The sequence below is a fragment of the Toxorhynchites rutilus genome, chromosome 3 (genome assembly GCF_029784135.1).
Source record: "Toxorhynchites rutilus septentrionalis strain SRP chromosome 3, ASM2978413v1, whole genome shotgun sequence".
Lineage (NCBI taxonomy): Eukaryota > Metazoa > Arthropoda > Insecta > Diptera > Culicidae > Toxorhynchites > Toxorhynchites rutilus.
Genome location: NC_073746.1, coordinates 126579671 through 126603244, shown reverse-complemented (window position 1 = coordinate 126603244; position 23574 = coordinate 126579671). Strand labels below are relative to the sequence as shown.

Genomic DNA, 23574 nt, shown 5'->3' with positions numbered 1-23574 from the left:
CGTATCCAATCCCGTTCACGATGTGTGTGTGTGTGTAGCGACCTCATCCGTATGGTGTGCGAGAAAATCGCGCCTTCCTTCCGATTGGGAATCCCACGCCATCAGTATTCTGTCTCGGTCACCCCCTTTCTCGCCCTGATTTGGAGACCTCCGTCAGCGGCGGAGCAAATATTGTAACAGCGGCCCTGGCCGCGGAAAGAAATAATATTATTTTCCCATATTGCCGACGAAATCGAGCGTGACGTTTTTCTTGTTCCGTTTGTTCCGCCCGCCCCGTTTCGACCGATTTTATATTAAATTCTGTTTCATTTCGTGTTATTACACTCTCGTGATTACGACGATGATGATGATGATTATTATTATTTCATTTGAATTTCACCAGATTCCACGCGCTGAAATTTTGGGTGCTTTTGAGGGGTTCTTCGAGGGGAGTCTTAGAGGTCGTGTGCGTGTGAGGCGGAACTGAAAAGTTCTCAAAGTGGCTTCGTAATGACACAATTAGTGACAACCGAATGGGATGGTTTAATTGATTTCCGCCTGGGAATGGTTACCGTATATAGCATTGAAGTGATACATCTTTTCTGGCTTTGCTGGCAAATACCTACCAACAATGCTGAATATAATTATTTTTAGCACATTTATTCAATTCAATTTACGACTGAAAGTTTCTAATTAATATGATGCATATCATCATATTTGCTAATTTGTTTGATTTTCTTTTCTCTTCTTTGTAGGAATTATTGACGTTTACATTTATCTCCCTGATAACGGGTAGGGGCAGGGCTTATTTTATTACCTCACTAATCGTTTGCAAAAAGGTCAGGTTTCATTAATAATTGGGTATTTACCACAACCAACCACCCCGTCCTTCCCCATCCCGGATGCGGTACGCACAACACCTTATCATGAACATGCGCTCCCATCTTCGGATTTATTGCCTCCAAAGAAAAGCATAATTAGTTTATTTTCCTGGATCGGGATGCCCCAGATTCTATGCTCGGTTTAAACTGCTGACGGATACGGGATAGTCTCTACAGTGAGGTTTAAAGCATATTAGGATTATAATCAGACACAAAAAGTGAGAGTGCTTTTAATTTATATGCTAATTAATCGAGAGAAAAAATCGTTGAAATGCTTTGTTAACGTCTGTACCCACAGAAAAATATTCATGATTTTCATTGAAGCAGTTCTATTCTGCCATTTGTGTTATTAAAGCCACGTCCTACAAACAAGTCATTTGAATATTAGTAACTATCGCATGTTTTGAGAAATTTTTCTTAATCAAATTCGTCTTAATTATGTGATAATATCCGAAACGGACTTCTTTGGGATTCAGGCACAACATCAAAAGGATCTATTGATGGAAACATTCTATCCAAGATTCATTCCAAAGCCGCTTGGATAATAACGGTACTTTTGAAATAGCATTCGTACTCTGCTGATAACAATCGACAGACAAAAACAGAAGCTTTGGGCATTTTGATTTCCATCCTTTGGTAACCTTTTTATGTTATATTTTTTATTTAATTCAAAACAATTTATTTCTATCAAGCGAGTTGAAATCGTTGTCCACGGGTGGTACCGCTCGCTCATATTCAGATTCAAGTGAATTTTCGGTGCGAGCGATAAGATGAAAAAAAAAATGATATAAAACCATTGCGATGGAACCATAAAAAGGATCACTTTAATGCTCCCACGTGTGAGTTTTTTTTTTCTCGTGGTGGTGGAGGCCCCCACATATATCGCAAAACAAAAACAAAAGATACTCCGTTCATAACAACGGTCATCAATCCAACCTAAATCGCGTCCATTTTTTTGTGCTTCAATCCGACGCCTCCGCAAACGTTCTCCGATCCGCTGAATGATTTTGTATCATAAAGTTTCATCAAGTGCGAACGATAAGAAATCACGCATTGCGGACGCCACGTTCGGGGTCTAGATGTGAGAATCGGGTATTGCAAGATACAAACAAAATTGTCGGGAAAAATTATGGGTAGAGTGAGACATATATTTCGCACAAAAAATATATTTAAGCTGTGTGATTTGTTCGCTTGTGTTTTGTTAATTTCAATCAGATAAATAAAATACGTACGCAGATTAATTTCTGAATGAGTTGCTATCAAATCTAATTGAATTTGGTGTTGACTTCATGAATGGGGAATTTTCAAATCTGAGACTCGATTTGTGACCATCAATAATAAATACTCCGAATCATCACAAGAGTATATTTTTTAGATTTTTTTTTGTCAGATTATATTAGGTTGGGGAATAAGTAATCCATTATTTCTCGGTAGCTGGCTTTAGTGATCAATATCTCGCGTAATATCGATCATACAATTTCAAGTTTAGGCTCGTTGTAAGTGTGATATTTCATACCAAAAGCTATTTGAACTTACGGCGAAATTTGCAAAGTTACAGATGATTTTCTAAAACACTACACCTTTTTTTGAAAACGATGCGAAAAATTTGAATATTTTTTTCATGAAAGATGAAAGGGTGATTTTTTCATTGAAGTATCTCTGTATGGAAAGGTCCTACCGGAATGTTTGCACTCCGCTACTCCAATTTTTTTGTCGAGGGTTATTTTTGTCGAGCCTATTTCCAAAGCAATGTTTGAGCTACTGAAACAAGTTTGCGTGTCAATAAGTAACAACCATATAATTCGTAGACATTTACCATTTGTTGAGTCGGTAAAGAGGTATTAACGCTCAAAATCTTGTTTCTCTTACGTCATGCTTTCATTTCCGAAACTTTGAACTTACACCGCACTATACTAATGGAAGATGTAGTTCTACGTCAAAACTGTGATAATATTGGGTTATGATTTGCGACGTGACAACGAATTTTGTGCGAAAAACAGTTTTCTTGCAGTGTTTTTGAAAATCTTTAGTTATTTTGCCAATACTACTGCAATTCCTAATGTTCTCAAATTGTAGGCAAAAAGATTGTTCGTTGCGTTGTGTGGGAAAACTAGTAGCTAGTAAAGTCGAAATAAAACACCCAGTTTTATCGTCAAATTGTTTAATTTTTTTATTAGATTCATAACATAACAGATATCGCAATAACGACTGTGCCTCATATGCGTGGATATGCGAATCTGAAGACGTTGTCCTACGTCATAACATGTTTTTTATTGGTTCATGCGATAGAGAGATGTATGAATATTGATAAATATGAAGTTAATAAACATGAATTTAATAAATATGAATTTGAAATAAATCGGTTCAATAGAAAATGAGATATCGTGTTCGTCATCTTGGAAAAAAAAACTAGTTTCGAGAGAATCGCCTCTGAAGTTTTGTGTCAGAGCCATACTAGATAGCGCATGAATAAAATGACTCTAACTCTGAAAATAATGGGATTTTCGAAAAGTACTTTCAATGGTACACTCTTGACTATCCAAACTTTAGAAATATGAAGTGAAAAAAATTGTTATTTTTAAAAAATTCTAGACTAAAATACCCCTTGAATCTTTCTTTCGTGAACATTTAAACTTGAGCGGTACTGATCAATATTTGAGAGTGAGCAGTCTGAGAAATTGGCCGACCAATGCGGACCGTTGGACGAAGCGATTTCTGGTATGACCCCTAAAGATTGTCTAGCTAGAATAATAGGCTTCAACAAGGAGCAAGTCATTAATATCCCATCTCCTCTCAGATGATGCTTACACACGCTACTAATGATGTTAATGACTTATGATGAATCATTGATGTTTGTTACAAAATATCGCAAAAGTTCAATTCAACATGTGCGATTCTTTGCCCCTCACGATGTCGATGTTCGAAAAAAAAAATCGAAATAGCAGTAAATCTCGACGTTTAATAAAATTTTAAGGTAATTTCATGCCTATTTTTTTTAATTCCCATTTCGTGTTGATTCCATGATTTTTTCTCTGGTGATTTTATGTTTTTTCAAAAAAAAAACTCAAACTATGACGTCTTTGTGACACTAGTAAATAAAATCCGATTGATCTGAAATTTTGCATAGAGTATTTTTTCGCGAGAATCAACAAGAAGTCCCGTTCGAAAATTCAAGATGACCATTTTCATTGACAATCTAATATACACTGTAGTAAAATTCTCTGCCTCATTCCGAATTATTATCAATACCAACGACTTTATTATAGATAGAGAAAAATGATGAGGCTTTCATCATCCTCATTGAATTAATAGAGTATAATCACTGTACATCAAGCCAAAGCTCAGCATACTTATATAATTTTAGATTGACACTCGTCGCTAATACAAAATAATATTATTTCATTACAGAGCGCATGTTACCAGTACAGGATAGCAACATATTTTCAGTGGGCCATCGGAAGCAAACTTCATAGGTGGTGAGCAATTTTTGGTTTCCCTCTAAAAATTAATTGATTTAGTAATAAATATTTTTTAAACTTAATTTTCTGGAATATATTCCAACGACCAAGATTCAACATTTGCAAACTTCTGGTATCTTGATTACTCAATATGTTCAGAAAACCCACTTTTGTCATTATTCCGTCAATGGATTCGAGTTTCCGCGAACCATGACTCTACCTGCACATGGTGAAAATTTGTTGAGTCACTTGACAAATTATGACATTGCATATAATATAATTGTTTGCTTCAAACACTCCCTTTTTAAGTTTCCGCCGGGTGCTCATTGGCGTATGATACCATCAGACCCGATTAACCTTATTTAGGTTTCATCTGACCAAATCACTTTCTTCCAATCATCAATTCTCGCGTAACTTTTGAAAAGGTTAAAAGTACCGGAAAAAAAAATCATGTAACGAAAAAGTTGAAAAACGGAACGTTGAAGATATAAAAACCACTTCATCGCAAACTGTACAAGAAGCATAAAATTGTATGCGTACTCTCGGAACGACAACAGAAAATCCGAAATCGATTTCTGTGGAACGAACTTTTACCATCAGTTCTTAATCGAAGAATAGGTCTCAACACTGGAAAATATCTTGTTCATATCCACCTTGACATTCGTTGCCTTATGGAGCCACTTAGAACACAGAAACAATGCGCAATTTGGTGGAGGGGCGAATTTAAAACTTATTGACTGGAGAATCATTCAGGGCTGGGGCTTGCGACGCTATGTATTGCTTCTCATTTTTGTTATTCTTCTCTATAGAATTATATACACGGTTTGTTTTCTCAGTTGTTTAGTTTGTATTCTCCTGTTCGTCTAGCTGCCTTTTCTCTAAAACAGCCTCAAAACGAGGGACTTAGCACGTTTAGATCACGCTTGCAATTTTGCAATTATTCAAATGTTTATCTAAAAAAAACATATTTTTTTATCATGATTATTTGTTTTATTCATTATGATAAAAATATTTCCAATCATTTGATACAATCATCTTTGCGATCTATTAAGAAATGGTAGAGTTTTAAGCATTGGAAATCTTGCATTATTTCTTACACGTTCAGTGTTTAGATTTTCATGCTACCCCCATACGTAGTCCTACGTCAAACTTGTCAATCAAATTAACGTATTGTGCAATGAATCAAATCAATGCCTGTCGAGGTAATGTTTATTCCAGACATGATAAGGAATCTAATATAATACCAATGTACAATGGTCCAGGAGGTGCATTTAAGTGAAAATGGCATCTAACGGGTGTGTCACATCAAATTGCATCACGGAAAAAACGCTGTAGAAATTCGCCCAGTAGACCGATCCTTTTGAAAATTTTAGACAGTAAAATAAAAACTATTAAACAACTTTTGGCATTTTCTTTTCATTCATACTTCGAGCCCAAGCCCGTATGCTCGCACCTTCCTCTTTACCCCATCCATAAGGTTCTGTACAACGTCAGGTTGTAGTTTTTTTTGAACAGAAATCCATTTTCTCTTGAAGTCCGCCTCCGATTTGACAACTTTTGGGTTCTTCCGGAGGGCCTGCTTCATAATCTGGCTTCGTACCTCTCCAACACGTCCTTTGAACACGAAGTCCTTTGGCACGAAGCGAGATCCGGCCAGAAGATGGTCGGGCCCTCGTGCTGCTTCAATAGTGGTAGTAAGCGCTTCTGTAGGCACTCCTTAAGGTAAACCTGTCCGTTTACCGAGCCGGTCATCACGAAGGGGGCGCTCCGCTTTCCCCAAAAGTAGATCGCTTGCCACACCATGTACTTTTTGGCAAACTTGGATAGTTTCTGCTTGCGAATCTCCTCCGGAACGCTGAATTTGTCCTCTGCAGAGAAGAACAACAGGCCCGGCAGCTGACGAAAGTTCGCTTTGACGTAGGTTTTGTCGTCCATTACCAGGCAATGCGGCTTCGTCAGCATTTCGGTGTACAGCTTCCGGGCTCGCGTCTTCCCCACCATGTTTTGCCATTCGTCGCGGTTAGGAGCCTTCTGAACCTTGTATGTACGCAGGCCCTCCCGCTGCTTGGTCCGCTGGACGAATGAACTTGACAAATTCAGCTTATTAGCGACATCCCGGACCGAACTTTTCGGATCACGTCTAAACTGCTTAACTACGCGCTTGTGATCTTTTTCACTGACGGAGCATCCATTTTTGCCGTTCTTCACTTTCCGGTCGATGGTTTGGTTCTCGAAGTATCGTTTTAGTACTCTGTGACTATGTGACAACTCCGGATTCTCGAAATGAGTGCGCAGGATTAATTCACGACGCTCTTTTTCGTTCGACGACATTTTTCCAAATTTACGAAAAATTGACAGTGAAGCATGGCCAACGTGATCTATACACTCTTATCTGATTATAAGCGAAAGCTGAAGATATAATTCCTAAAAATTAAATTTCTACAGCGTTTTTTCCGTGATGCAATTTGATGTGACACACCCTTTAGAGCTCGACAGTTATTCCCTAGACAAAAACTTTCTTCGACAAAGTTGTTACATGTGATAGAGCGCCCATCTTCATATTTTCAGAAATAGGGTGACCAAAATTGTCGATGAAATAAAAAATCACAACTGTGATGAAACCATTCTGTCGGAAATTCCTTGCCAAATTGCCAATTAAATTCATTTGATAAAGCATGTATTACCAGAATTGCAATCTGAAGGAATCCACGTTTCACTATAAGCATTTTATTGATCAAATTGTAAACTAGTAAAGATTTGCAGTCTGATTTTAGACTATTCAGAGTTATAAAAAATACAACATAAAGTAAAATTAACGTAGAATACTTATATTAGGCTGTCAAAAAAGCCCTGCGGTATTTTTTTTGTATTTTCATTTGTTCATAAAATTAGTTACAATCATCTGTTTTAAGTCAAATATGCGCCGTTTTGTTCGATGTCTTGTTCCCAACGAGATGCCAACTTCATTATACCCCTGTTACAGAAGCTCGCTTCCTTATTGGCAAAAAACTCGGATAGCCAATTTTCACAGGTCTCTTTTGTGGCTAACTTCTGACTACCTAGCTCGTTCGCCATGGACAAAAACAGGTGGTAGTCACTTGATGCGAGGTCCGGACTATACGGCGGATGCAAAAGAACCTCCCATCCGAGCTCCCAGAGCTTCTGGCGCGTCACTAAAGAAGTGTGTGGCCTGGCGTTGTCCTGATGGAAGACAATGCGGCCTCTGTTTATCAATGATGGCCTCTTCTTCATGAGTGCTACCTTCAAGCGGTCCAGTTGTTGGCAGTACAGGTCCGAATTGAGCCTTTGGCCATAGGGAAGCAGCTCATAATAGATTATTCGTTGACAATCCCACCAAACACACTGCAGAACCTTCCTGTCCGTTAATGAGGGCTTGGCCACCGTCTGAGCCGCTTCAGCGGGCTTCGACCACGACCGTTTGCGCTTCACGTTGTCGTAAGTAACCCACTTTTCATCGCCAGTCACCATCCGCTTCAGAAACGGGTCGATTTTGTTGCGATTCAGCAGCGATTCACATGCGTCGATACGGTCAAAGATGTTTTTTTGCGTCAACGTGTGTGGCACCCATACATCAGGCTTCTTTGTGAATCCAAGCTTCTTCAAATGGTTAATAACGGTTTGATGACTTATCCCCAGCTCTTGGCCGATGCTACGGCTGCTACTATGCCGGTCTTTCTCGGCTAATTCAGCGATTTTGTCGCAATTTTCGACGACAGGCCTTCCGGAGCGTGTCTTCGACGACCTCTACACCAGAACGAAAACGTTGAAACCATCGTTGTGCGGTGGAAATGGAAACTGTATCGGGTCCATAAACTGCACAAATTTTATTGGCAGCTTGAGATGCATTTTTGACTTTGTCATAGTAGTACTGTAAAGTATGTCGGATTTTCTCTTTATTTTGCTCCATATTTGCGACACTATAACTCACGAACGACTTAACCAAACAAAACACTGCCAAGGACTATATTATAGCGCGCAAAAATACCTTTCCAACAAGCTATAGTATGACTCGATACAATGAATACAACTAGAACTACGCGCTTACAACGACACCTCGTGGAAATACCGCACGACTTTTTTGACAGCCTAATATATGGTATTGGCTTGAAATGGCTATTAAATTCCACAAAGAATTTACAGATTCCCCGAAAATGGCTTCCAGTATTAGTTATGACTTTTTGATGATTCATAACTGATAACAAGTGCAAAAATTCTGAGCAATAGAAGATCATTGTAATATGCAAGATGTGATAGATTGGAGGGTACGAATGTGAAGAATCGGCACTCCAAGTTGGTAATAAACTTTGGCTTTCTCAAATCACGCCCAACAGCATACCACTGGATAACCTCTGAGCATAATGATCTCTATCGAGGGTGAAGTTGATCCCCCAGGGCTCATCAAACCCTCAAATTAATTATGAATTGGTACTCATCCCTCGGTCACAAAAACTTATTAGCCGGCGGCAGGCTCGAATTCATTTCATCCGAGCAGAAGAATCACATCACTCAGTCTGGGTCCGGGCCAAATGCACTTAGGAATGTATTTGCCCGGGGGTCGCAATAGCCTCCCTAAACCCGAGTGGAAATGTGCGACGCTCCATAACCGACCGAAGCATTTTAGGCACGTAAAAATGTTATTTTCATGTATCCCCTGGTCCTATTCCCGCTGGTCTTACCTCTGCGGAGCTTTTGGGATGATGGTTTAGACGTTTTTATGATTATTTGTGTTTCTGTATGTCGCCCTCGTTTTGTACGAAAGGCAGACGTTATACGTTGATCCGAGATTTTTTGCTCGTTGCTTCATAAAGCTGCTCGTTGAAAACGACTCGTTTTCTTTCCTTGTGTTGATTTGAGGGTATGACACACACGCATTTGGCTGGGGGCAAATCCGCGCCTGGAAGAAAAATATTTGTCCTGACAATTGTAGAAATCGTTACTCAGAAATTCAAAAGCTTATTCCTTTCATGATCCTAGATTTTCAATCATGGTTGTGTGTAACAATTACACCAAAGTGTCGTCGGTATAATAATGCGAGAATACATTCCATTTCCTCGCCCCACAGCCTGTTCCTTTCAAATAACTTGACGGATGGCATTAATCGAAGTCAAATTTGCCAATCAATCAAACGTATAGTCGTCCTCATGCATGCATGACGAAATACGAACGAACGCTTTCTCTCAAAGCTTGCAAACCGTCGGAAGCGCGTCTATGGTGTGCGTGGGTGGGTGGCGGTGGTGGGGTGGAAAATTTCACTTATCGTTGAGCGCTGAAACGCGCTCCTTCATCGCGTTCGTTTCCTCACATGTGCTGAAAGCGTCGGGGTGACTCCGCCGAATAGCTGTCTTCAAATTTTTTGGGTCGCGCCAAGACATGAAAAATGTATTAAAAATGAGATTGGCTACGACATCCGGCACCAGCGCAGACCGAGATGAATGAAAATACGGTACGTGCCGACAGACCCAACGATACCATTGGAAACGCCCGTTCGGTGCTGAATCTGCGTGCTCAGCCTCCCAAACGCACCTCCTGCCCCATTTGCATGGAAGGGAAAACTGTTGGCATTGTAAAGGCGCAGCCCCCATTCCTTGATAGCCGAAGATGGATTAGGCATAATGTTGTTTTTTTTTTTTTGGTGTGTAAGCGTTTTCATCACTCGCACCGTAACAATCATTCTGTCGAGAACTTATGCCGTTATTAAGACGGAAATTAGTAACTTCTGAATGAAGCTTTTTTTCTCCTCCTCCATTACGCCTTTTCTGCGCATATCATATAATTCTAGGGAATAGCAATCGAGATATGAAGGGTAATATCTGAAATGGGTAAATGCAAGGGCTCAGCATGGATGCAAAAAAAACTAATTGAGATTTGTTGAATTTCTGGATAATTGACCAATTTCATGCCAACTCATCTTAAGATTCTTAATTTTTCACAAAAAATGATAACTCGAAAACAAAAAAAAACAAAATTTTATAAAATTACACTGAAAAAAAAAAATATTTTGGGAATTGAAATACATTTTTCTTAAAAACTTATTTTTTGAAATTCTCAAAAAGTTATATGAATAGCTCTTACAAATCATCCATACATTGGAAGATGGGCACTTTTACAGGAAGAAGTTTTTCTAACGACAACTTTTTCATGTTTTCTTTAACTAACAACAACTAATTCTAATATTGTTCAAAATCAAGATAGCGATATAGTGTATTCGGCAAAGTTTTAGATCATATTGAAATATGAACTTTTGTCGAAGACGTCAACTTTCTATCTTTTATAGTTTCTGGAATATATGATATTTTTGTATGGAAACTCTTGAAAAACTGTTCGTCTGATTCTTGTGTGTAAATTCTAACGTTTGACATGTTCTTGACATATTGCTAAATGGAAAATGTTTGAAGAATATGTCAATCGCGTAATTTACACGTTAAAATGATCCGAGTTAAACATTAATAGTAATTTTTCAAAGAAATCATGACAATGTTTTGTTATGAAAACTTTTTCCCTGTAGCAATGCCCTTCTTCCGATGAATGAGTGACTTGTCGGTTAATGATATATAATATATTATTTATGTTGTTTTTGATCGGAATTTTTAAAAATATGATTTTGAGAAAAAAATATTTTTGATGGGGAACAAAGAACACTTTTGCCTTCGGTGGTCGGGATATATAAAATAAATCTGATCTACAAAAAAGGCCTTCGCAATAATACCACTATTCATTTTTTTTAAATTTCAACTCTATACAAAAAAAATCTATTCTTCCCCTCTATATGTTTCACTCTTTTAGCCGATGTTTGATTGCCTGCCTGCTGTTGTTTATTTAGTACACAGTAGACCCCTATAGGAAAACGATACAACGATGCAAGGGGTTCTTCCATTTTCGTCTAGTAATGACAAACCATTTTAAATATCAAGATATTGTTGTTCCAATTTGATGTTTTTTTTTTTAAATTTGTTAATATTTTTGGTTAAAAACTTGAATGATTTCCTACATTTCATTCTGTAAACCAACATTTTGTAGGTCTTATATTTTCTATGTTAAGATTTTTCGAAAAAAAAGTTGGAAAAAACACAAAATCCCAAAAAAATTTCTCACTCAAAAGCTCAAGAACTACAAAATGTTGGTTAAATAATGAAGTGTAGAAAATAATTCATGTTTTCATTAAATAATTTCAAACAAATGAAAAAAATCATTAAAAAATAGTTTGAAAATAAAAATCTATTTTTCTCAAAAATATGTTTTTTTTTAAAATTCCGAGTAAAATACACATGAATAGCCCGTAATATTACCAACAAGTCATTCATACATCGGAAGAAAGTCACTTCTACAGTGAAAGAGTTTTCCCAGCAACAACTTTCTCATGTTTTCTTTGAAAAATTACTGCTAATGTTCAACTCGTAACATTTTTGTTTGTGAATTATCGCGAACATCTCTCGCAATTTTTTTTTGTCTATTTATAAGCATGTCAGAAACATGTGAAACGTGAGAATTTACACTCAAAAATGTTTCGATGAGTTTTTCAGAAATGCCATATATTCCAGAAACTATAAAAGATAGGAAGTTGGCGTCATCTACAAAAGTTCATATTTCAATAAAATCTAAAACTTTGTCGAATCCTATATCGCTACCGTGACTCCAAACAAAATTAGAATTAGTTGTATATAAAACAAAACATGAAAAAATTATTGAAAAAAAATTTCTCAGTAGAAGTTCCTATCGTATGATGTTTGGATGACTTGTTGAAATTTGTAGGGACTCTTTGAGAATTTAAAAACATATGTTTTTGAGAGAAATGAATTTCAATTTTTAAAATAATTTTTGTTTCAGTGTGTGTTTCACTGTGGTTCCCAAAAAGTGTTTCACTGTAATCTGAGATATTGTGGACACTGGCCATTGCACAATGCACAATGGTCCAGGAGATGTATTTATGTGGAAATTAGCATTTAGAGCTCGACAGTTGTTCTCTAGACAAAAACTATCTTCGACAAAGTTGTTACATACGATAAAGCGCTCAATTTTATGTTATCAAAAATAGGGTGACCAAAACTATCGATGAAATAAAAAAATCTAACTTTCTTATCTTTACAGATAGAGGTAAACATTATTCGACAATGTTATAGTCCTAGTTATTTGAGACATCTTTCTAGAACAAAGTTTTTTTTCTATCTCTATAACTGATATAGCGCCTTTTTTCTAAGTTACGTTAGGGTCACCATGAAAAAAACTGTTTTTTTATCTAACTTTTGTATTTCAAATTCTACATGAGAACTGTCTTCGGAAGATTTTTAGAGCTTGATAATACAAATATTTTGCGATGCAGAACTTGTCAATATCTCAACTTTACTCAAAATTATTGATATTTCTTTCCAAAAAATACGCTCTCTTCAATTGTTCGTCATTCTTTCTGGGGCAAACATGAACAAAGTTTATTTACAGCATTTGAAAGAGCATATTTCAATCTACATGATGTGTGATTTCCAACACTATGTCATTTTTTTTTGTGTTTGAGTAAATTAAAATTGAAATCATGAGTAAACACATCAATAACTTTAAGTAGGATTAAGATATTGACAAGATCTGCATCGCAAAATGATGGAATTGATGAGCTCTAAAAGTCGTACGAAGACAGCTTTGATGTGGAATTTGAAATATAAAAGTTAAAGGAAAAAAACCCGTTTTTTCATGGTCACCCTAATGCAACTTAGAAAAAAAAGTGCTAAATCGATTATATTCAAAGATATAAAAAAGCTCTGTTATACAAAGTTGTTTAAAATGATTGGGGCTACAACATTGTTGAGCTATGTTTATCTCTATCTATAAAGATAAGAAAGTTAGATTTTTCATTTCATCGACAATTTTGGTCACCCTATTTTTGATAACAGAAAAATGAGCACAAAGTTGAAAATGCGCACAAAGTTGTTTTTGGCGCTTTCTATCTAAGTTGCATTATGCTAACCATGAAAAAACGTTTTTTTTTGTTTTAACTTTTTAATTTCAAATTCTACATCAAAACTGTCTTCGTACGACTTTTAGAGCTTATCGATTCCAACATTTTGCGATGCACTTGTCAATATTCTAATCCTACTTAAAGTTATTGATGTTCGTTTACCCAAAAACTCATGATTTCAATTTTAAATTACTCAAACACAAAAATAAAAAAGTTTTGAAAATCACGTCTTATATAGAGTGAAATTTATTCTTTCAAATACCGTGAACACACATTTTTTATGTTTGCCCCAGAAAGAATTGCAGAGAATGTATTTTTTGGGATGAAATATCAATAACTTTGATTGAGGTGGATATATTGACAAGTTCTACATCGCAAAATGTTTGTATCGGTATGTTCTAAAAGTCTTTCGAAGACAGTTTATATGTAGAATTTAAAACATAAAAGTTAGAGCAAAAAACTAAAAAAAAACTGTTTTTTTGTTCTAAAATGGTGACCACAACGCAAATTAGGAAAAAGGCCTATATCGGTTATTTCAAGAGATAGAAAAAAACTTTGTTCTACAAAGATGGACAACAACATTGTCGAACTATGTTTACCTCTTTCTATAAAGATAAGAAAATTAGATTTTTTATTTAATCGAAAATGTTGGTCACCCTATTTTTGGCAAAATGAAAATGAGCGCTCTATCATATGTAATAACTTTGTCGAAGACAGTTTTTGTCTAGAGAATAACTGTGGAGCTCTAAATGCTGGTTTCTACTTAAATGCATCTCCTGGACCATTGTGCATTGGCCAGTCGAATTGACATGAACGTCATTGACATACGTCAATTGCAATATAAGTCACAGTATTGTTTTGAGGGGGACCTGTTCTTGTAAATGAAAAAAAGTGTTTCTTTTTGCGTTTTCAGGAGGAACAAAAAAAATCAAAGAGCACTTCAACTGTTTTGTGTGTTTTGATATTTGAAAGGTAGAGGCTCCACTTTCACTAATTTAGTTGTGATTTTTTTAATTGTTTTTTAATTGTTTACCTAAAACAGGGCGCGTGAGGTCTGTTTTATTTTGTATACCTAAAAAACAAGAAGTGGGTTATATCTGCGATATAACCGCAAGGTTTACGTAGGACTACCGTTGGCTCGGTAATCATTTATTTGAAATTACATCTGAATCAATTCTTAATTAATGAATAAATATTTTGAAAGATTGCTGAAAGTTTTTCTTTTTACTGTGTGGGAGTATGAGTATGAGTATAGAATTGTTATTAACATAAAATTCAACTCTTTCGAACTTGTTGGTGGTCCCAAAATGAACCGATGTGATTTGAGTGGCCTTGTAAAAGCAACTGAAGATGTTTGATATGTGATTCATGAGAATAACACGAGATTTTTCATGATCACTCCATGCGCAGAATAGAAACTGAGGGCGCCATTTCACGGTGAAAACGAAATAAAGTCTATATAACCTTGTGGCAATTTTTCGTGACTGTTCCATGCGAAAGCACTGATGCTATTGGATTGCATCACGGGAACACCAAGTCGAATGCGTATATGGGTGCGAATATTCCTTCGCTCGGACGCATTCACACGCAAACAATTTCTCACGACTGTGCCATGCGAAAGCAGAACAGAAACTGATGCGAGTAAAAGTACTCACGCCTTGCCTGTGTCCGCTATGGTTTCCCAAACACTAATGCAAGCGAGCAAAAGAAATCACAGCTTGCATGTATTCGCTATGACGGTTTCTCCAGGTGCCTAGATTTTGCGTCCGTGTTCGGGAACACATTGCGATCACCAATCATCATAAATGAGCTAGATTGTTATGACTTTAATAGCTTGCTTACAAAGCAATATTTAAGCTATTGAAACGATTTTTTGGACCAATAAGTGACAATCATATAACTCGTTGACATTTTATCTTTCGGATGGAATGATGATTATACCACTCCATTCAGCCGGTAAAGAGGTGTTAACGTTCAAAACCTTGCAGTTCAGCGTCATTCTCTCGCTTTCGCAACTTTGAACTTACACCCCGGTGCAGAAATGAAATACGTAGTCCTACGTCAAAAAGGCACATGAGGTCTGTTGTATTTTTTTTTATCAATAGATTATACGTTTGCAGAAGTATATAATTTCAAAACGATGCTATTTTGAATGCAATACAATGCATCCGAATGATCCGAATGAATAATTAATATTCTGTTTAAATCTCGGTACTTTTTGATGTAATGTATATGAACTACTCAATTAAATGAGCTTTAAGCGTGCGGTCCCGATCCAAGAGTTCGTTTAAACGTTTCTATCAATTTTATCAATACCCCCATGCGAAGGAATGAATTCGCCCTGCTGAGAGCCAACCCAATGTTCCTAATATATTGTGCTCCCTCCAAGCAGCGTCCCCTCCTCTCCCCCTTACACACATGATCTACGTTATGCACAGAATGCTAATGAAACTTTCCCCAATGTTGATTTAATTGAGTACAAAACATTTTCGAGTTGCCGAGGGATAGATGTATGTGTCTGTACGTGTATATGGTTGTGTGTTAGGAAACTGCTAGAGAAGATGTTTTTTTATACTGGCAATTCAAACACGGGATGCAACAGTTTCCACAACCAATTTTAATTGAGTTCGCTTCGAAATAAATCAGCTATTAATTGAAAGCACCCGTCGTCCTGAAATCGAGCTTCGCTTGCATTAATACGGGATAAATGATTAGCTGATTAGCTTAAGTGTATCCAGATGAGGGAACATCTTTTTTCCGGAAGAGATCCCAAATGGATGAATATTAATTAATGATATAAGTTCATGTCCATATCCATCAGTTCAGGATGGGCTTCTTGACGCATCACTGAGAACTAATCTCAATAGCATAAAAATATTAAACGGTAATTCGTTCATCGTCATAATGCCCTTGATTAAGTTTATACGCATATCTTTCTGTATAGACTAGAATTAATTCTATTCACACAGCCTCCCGTCATGATTATCATTACCAGCCTGAAGGATTTCGCGCCAACTCGTCTACGAGACCGGTAGCACTCTAAAAATAATTTTATCTTTCAAATTTTGTTCAAGTGAGGATATCAACTTACTAAGCATACTGATTGTTTTTCCAATATTAGTCTAGATAGTTATCCGGAAAAAAATTACCCTTTTTTGTATGAATTCATATATCTAAAAAATGGTAGCTCCTACACAATTTTTTGTAATAAATGACTTTTTGAAAAATATTTGAATTTTCATTGAAAAATATGAAAAAATAATAATTTAAGTACAACGCTAGGAAAAGAAAGAAAAGAAAAAAGTACAACGCTAATTTCAAGTAAAAATATACAGGATGTTGTGTCCAGGACACATCCGCAGTGTAGACGGAGGACTAAAAAATAATTTTATTCAAATCGAATATGTATCACCCCGGAAATTTTCTTTAGAACGCATCGCAAATGTTAGAATTATTTGTTTAGTAGACATTTTTTTTCAGCAAAGGACCGACGGTTTACGTGTTTCATTGAATGAGCTGAAGATGGTTGATCCAACTTTGCACTCGCGAGAACAATACACAAGCTGGTCATAAAGGGTGTGTCACATCAAATTGCATCACGGAAAAAACGCTGTAGAAATTTAATTTTTAGGAATTATATCTTCAGCTTTCGCTTATAATCAGATAAGAGTGTATAGATCACGTTGGCCATGCTTCACTGTCAATTTTTCGTAAATTTGGAAAAATGTCGTCGAACGAAAAAGAGCGTCGTGAATTAATCCTGTGCACTCATTTCGAGAATCCGGAGTTGTCACATCGGGACATCGGTAAGATGCTGGGAATCGTCCAATCCACGGTCAGCAGAGTACTAAAACGATACTTCGAGAACCTAACCATCGACCGGAAGGTGAAGAACGGCAAAAATGGATGCTCCGTCAGTGAAAAAGATCACAAGCGCGTAGTTAAGCAGTTTAGACGTGATCCGAGAAGTTCGGTCCAGGATGTCGCCAATAAGCTGAATTTGTCAAGTTCATTCGTCCAGCGGACCAAGCAGCGGGAGGGCCTGCGTACATACAAGGTTCAGAAGGCTCCTAACCGCGACGAAAGGCAAAACATGGTGGGGAAGACGCGAGCCCGGAAGCTGTACACCGAAATGCTGACGAAGCCGCATTGCCTGGTAATGGACGACGAAACCTACGTCAAAGCGGACTTTCGTCAGCTGCCGGGCCTATTGTTCTTCTCCGCAGAGGACAAATTCAGCGTTCCGGAGGAGATTCGCAAGCAGAAACTATCCAAGTTTGCCAAAAAGTACATGGTGTGGCAAGCGATCTGCTCCTGCGGAAAGCGGAGCGCCCCCTTCGTGATGACCGGCTCGGTAAACGGGCAGGTTTACCTTAAGGAGTGCCTACAGAAGCGCTTACTACCACTATTGAAGCAGCACGAGGGCCCGGCCATCTTCTGGCCGGATCTCGCTTCGTGCCACTATTCAAAGGACGTGTTGGAGTGGTACGAAGCCAACGGGGTCACCTTCGTGCCAAAGGAAATGAACCCGCCCAACGCGCCGGAGCTTCGCCCAATATAGAAATATTGGGCGATTATGAAGCAGGCCCTCCGGAAGAACCCAAAAGTTGTCAAGTCGGAGGCGGACTTCAAGAGAAAATGGATTTCTGTTCAAAAAAAACTACAACCTGACGTTGTACAGAACCTTATGGACGGGGTAAAGAGGAAGGTGCGAGCATACGGGCTTGGGCTCGAAGTATGAATAAAAAGAAAATGCCAAAAGTTGTTTAATAGTTTTTATTTTACTGTCTAAAATTTTCAAAAGGATCGGTCTACTGGGCGAATTTCTACAGCGTTTTTTCCGTGATGCAATTTGATGTGACACACCCTTTATTTCGCAATGTGGTTCCTCAAGTTCGTAATGTCATATACGCACTTCACGAAGTATGCATCGTGAAAGTTCTTCTTCTTTTTTGTATTATAGCGGTATGAACTTCAAAGTTAAATCGCCTCTTATCATTGTATTTAGATTAGACTTCGTGCACGGCACAGACTGCTTTAATATTAATAGCTTTCAGCTAGTGCATCGCGATGAAAAAAAGAGGCGAGGTTTACGATGCAATACGTTTTCCTCTTCCATTCCGTTCACGGACGGAACAATTATAGAGCAATTTCACGCTGAATCGACCAGTAAACAACAAATTTTGACCCGACGACTCCGATTTTTTTGAAACTTGGTAATTATGATGAAAGCTAGCCGAACACACAATTTTCATTATAATATGACCAATTTAAATTACTACTGAAAGGGCGTATTCAAAATCATTGATCTTTCTTTTGAAAAATTGGAACTCAAAATCCAGATGTCTGAATAAAATATGATGTTTGACAAAGTTATTGGAAAATAAATAGGCTATTTAGGAAAGCCTTTTCAAAAATCAGTCGTTATTTAAATTGGTCGTATTATAATGAAAATGTGATTTTAGGTAGTTTCCATCACAAGTACCAAAAAAAGAAGAGGGTCGGGTCAGCGACCTGACGATTTGGCGTGGAATTGCTTTATATCAAACAAATGTTAGATAATTTCTGATTGGATTATTGCATATTTCATCGAAGTCCGTTCGTAGAAAAAATAGTTATTAGAATTCAAACTATTTCATAAAAACACAACATATTTCTATTTGATGACCCAGAATGAAACAGTTCTTCTTTAGAAATTAGGAACTAGGTCAAACAGATGAAGATTGTGCATCTCCAAGGAAATCAGAAGAGCTCTGTTGATGGAAAAATGCCAAAACTGTTTGAAAAATATTTACCAAAAAGTTTTACACGGATGTAATTAAGAAATTTTCCGATGAAGGTGAATGTTTATAGATAATAATTTGATTGATTAGAATTATTTTTCAATTTAGAAAATTTTCATTACAAATTGAACAGAAAACCGCGTTTTTTTTTCAAATGATCCAATACATGTGGTCAAAATTTCATCGAACTTTTTTTAATATCTGAATCTACGAAACATGACAAGCGCCTGATCATAAATTTTTATAATAACTTTCTCGAATGAATACATTAATCACATGAAATACATTATGGTTATATTCGGGTGTATATTATGAAATCTATTTTAGATAGAGTAACGGTAATTCATATATAGGCTATAGTATTCATGAACACCAACAGTTATGTTTGGATACTAGTTGACCCGGCAAACTTCGTTCCGCCCAAAATGGATTTTTGTTATCAATACGTTCAAACATTCATGTTTTCTTACTAAGCGAACGAACATTATTTTCAGACATAATTCTCGTTTAATAATTTTTAATCCCTTACAAATGACATGTTTCTCCCTTACATGGAATACATGTTTGACACAGAAAATATAATAAAATGATTACATTTCAAATCGGACGATTCCTTCCTCGAGTTTTACGCTTACCCCTTTGCTTCATTAGTTCTTGTGTTATGAAGAAAATTGAGTTTCATTTGTATGGGCAATCAATATTGCCCTTTCCAGAGGACAGTCTAAACCAGGGGTTCTCAAAGTAGTCGATATTGGTTTCTCAGGGGTCGACATGAACAAAAATTGATTTTGGGGGTCGAGTAGGTCTAAAAACTGACCCCCATAAATTAAGACAAGTTTTTGTTTAAAATTATATTTTTTGATTTCATATTTTTTTATCATTAACGTGCGATTTTTATATATTTTTTTAAAAAAATTATTGTCTACTCCAGTATTTGTGAGTAATTTGCATTAACATATTTACAATTTAAATAATATTTATATAATTTTCGATTTATTTATTTTGTTGAATTTTGATAAGAAAATTATGTCAAGTTTACTCGCTTAATCTTTAATACAGTCATTTCATGCCAAACCGATATAGTGGTTCTCAGATTTTTGTTAAAAATGTTAATTTTGTTCCTTTTCGTAAAATATTAGACACGTATTTTTAAAATTTTTTTTTGATTTTTTCGTTAGGGTGACCATTTCGATTTGAGGGTGGTCCTGAAAGTCAATTTTTTCCACATCTTTTCAAAATGACTTTTTTCAAAAATTTATAACTTTCAAACTATTGAACCGATTTAGATAATCGACATATCAAATTAAAGCAAATTGACTGATGTTGTTTTTCAAAAAATATTACTTTTACACAAAATTCGAATTTTGTTTTCGTTCTTATTGATTGTATTTGTTTTTTTATACTTTTCATGGTCTCGGGTCTCGGACTCTATATTTTTTATATTTTTCCTTGGAAACTGAGGATTTTATACATGACATATCCGAGAACTAGGCGTTATTTTTTGTTCTTGAGTTATGAGTTATGATTTATGATAGTCCAAAAAATCTATTTTTACCCCTTTTTCCACAAAAAAAAAATCATAAATACTGGACCGATTCAGATGATCGTCATATCATATTAAAGCCAATATCTAGTCTTGTTTGAAAAAATATTACACTTGGGAAAAAATCCCTTTCCATTTTCGTTATTTTGAATTGTAACTGTTTTTCATAGTTTACATGGTTTCAGGACCAAGGGCGTCATATTTTTCATATTTTTTTTCGGAAGCTGAGATTTATATTCGAATATCAGAGAGGTGTTTTTTTTCGTTTTTAAGCTATGATTTTTCAAAATTAACATGTTTTTTTTCCAAAATATATATTTTTATCAAGGCTCATATGGCGTTAGCCTGACGGGGCCGGAGTTCAATATTTTGTCAGTTTTTCTTATTATCTATGTTAGTAATATGTAACCGATTACTCGCGGTCGGCTCGAGGTTAGTATTACAAGTGTTCTCGTAATTGGGATGTTGCTGTCTCCAATGCTCTGTACGTGTGCCCGACACGGGATACTTCCTATTGGGATCCAGCTGACCATTAATCAGCAACGCCCCCTAGTATGTACCCCATATCTAGCGTGGTGCGTCTTCTCGACTCGAGGAATCCAGGATAGAATGGTCACTAGCCGGCTCAATCATCAGCTCGTGTAGAGTTGTCATGAGCGGTACAACCTTTGGCTCTTGTTGAATCATCAGTGGACTGCACAACCTTTGGCCCGTGTATCTGTAAAGAGTGTGTGTATGTATTGCCGCGACTAAGTAAAAGTTTATAGATCGGATAGGAGGGATATGAAACAGGGACACAACGAAGGAAACATCATTAAACGTTGACATCGGCGTTTCTGAGGAACAGGTATAGATGAAGCAGAAGATCAGGATCACGGCTACTTAAGATATCCCGGACGGGGATATCCGATTGTCTGCCTTGTGCTCTCAGTGCTCTAGAGAGCTGAGAGCGAGCAACATGGAACCGGATACACGACCAGACTACATGCTCGATGTCGTGGTAGCCATCGCTACAATCACAAAGATTGTTTGCTGCGAGCCCAATGCGATAGAGATGCGCGTTTAGGTTGTAGTGATTGGACATAAGCCGAGATATCACGCGAATGAAATCACGACCTACATCCAATCCCTTGAACCATGCACTCGTCGAGACCTTAGGGATAATCGTATGTAACCAACGACCGAACTCATCACCACTCCACATGCGCTGCCAACTTACGAGCGTATACTGACGAGGAATGTGGAAAAATTCATTATAAGCAATTTGCCTTTCAAAAAGTGTGCCTTCTAAAGCGCCCACCTTAGCTAGCGAGTCCGCTTTCTCATTCCCCGGAATCGAGCAATGAGAGGGAACCCATGCTAAGGTAATCTTGAATAATTTTTCGACCAAAACACTCAATAGATGTCTTATTCTTGTTAGGAAATAAGATGAGCGATTATCAACTTTCATTGAGCGGATTGCCTCTATTGAGCTGAGACTGTCTGAAAAAATAAAATAATGGTCGATGGGCAGTGTTTCATTGATCCCTAGAGCATAGTATATCGCACCCAGTTCAGCGACATACACGGAACAAGGATCTTTGAGTTTGAAAGAGGCACTGGAATTTTCATTGAAGATGCCGAAGCCAGTGGACCCGTTTATGTATGAACCGTCAGTAAAGAACATTTTATCAGATCCAACTTTCCCATATTTTTCCGAAAATATCGACGGAATAACATTGGAGCGTAGGTGATCTGGTATTCCATGGATTTTTTGTCGCATGGACAGATCAAAAATGTCAGAGGAATTGCAAAAGTATGGGAAGCAAACTTGGTTGGAGATGCCTGGTGAAGGGTGCACGTCGTGGGTAAGGTACTCATGGTATAAAGACATAAAACTTGACTGAGGAGTCAGTTGTAGTAGATTTTCGAAGTTATCAATCACCAATGGATTCATGATCTTGCAACGGATGAGAAATCTGTAGGATAATTCTGTGAACCGAAGAGTAAGCGGGGGTACTCCTGCCAAAACTTCGAGACTCATCGTATGTGTCGAATGCAAACACCCCATGGCTATACGCAAGCAACGATATTTTATCCTCTCCAGCTTGAGAATATGAATCCTGGCAGCTGATCGGAAGCAAAAACTGCCATATTCTAACACTGACAATATCATTGTTTTGTACAACCGAATGAGGTCTCCTGGATGGGCACCCCACCATGTTCCGGTTATTGTTTGGAGAAAATTGATTCTTTGCTGGCATTTCTGTTTCAAATACGCAATGTGTCTCCCCCAGGTATATTTAGAATCAAAATATATACCCAGGTATTTGAAAAACATAGAGTGTTGGATCGTTTTGCCGGATAGGTAAAGCTGGAATTGGGCGGGTTCGTGCTTCCTAGAAAAAACGACCATTTCAGTTTTCTCCGTAGAGAATTCGATACCCAGCTTGAGGGCCCACGTGAACAAATTGTTCATGGTATCTTGCAACGACTTTTGCATAGCGACGGGATTAGTACCCGTGATGGAAATGATGGAAATTAACATGTTTTTAGATTTCGTTTAATATTCCTATGCGGCTAGAATACGTTTATTCGATTAGAGTCCGATTTCGGCGCAGGTGTGGTATTTGGAAAAAAACATCTCATTGGTCTCAGAATCACATATCGATTATCTGAATCGACTCAGTAGTTTCAAAAAAAATCTCAACTTTCAAGAAAAAATATAAGAAAATAGCGCCCCTGGTTTCGCGACCGTGTAATTTATGAAAAACAAATACAATCAATAATTACGAAAAGGAAATTCATTTTTTTTGCAAATCTAATATTTTCTAGGATCTAAGATAGCTGATTGGCTTCAACTTGATATGCAGATGATCGTAATCGGTTTACTAGTTCACAAGTTATGAATTTATGAAAAGAGTGATTTTTGGAAAAAGAGGAAAAAAATTTTTTTGGAGCATTATGGAAAGGGTCACCCTTAGAA

The 23574-nt window shown here is 37.0% G+C and overlaps 1 protein-coding gene across 7 annotated transcripts in view; it reads left to right on the top strand.

Annotated features, from left to right (window-relative positions):
* Nucleotides 1-23574, top strand: part of LOC129774820 (uncharacterized) — a 676155-nt gene that overhangs the window by 110922 nt on the left and 541659 nt on the right. For 2 of the 7 annotated variants that reach the window (XM_055778821.1, XM_055778816.1), the window contains one exon: nt 4269-4336. The exons of the other annotated variants lie outside the window; for them this stretch is intronic. The gene's annotated coding sequence lies outside the window, so the exon portion shown is untranslated. The remainder of the gene's footprint in view (nt 1-4268; nt 4337-23574) is intronic. 7 annotated transcript variants of the gene reach the window in all.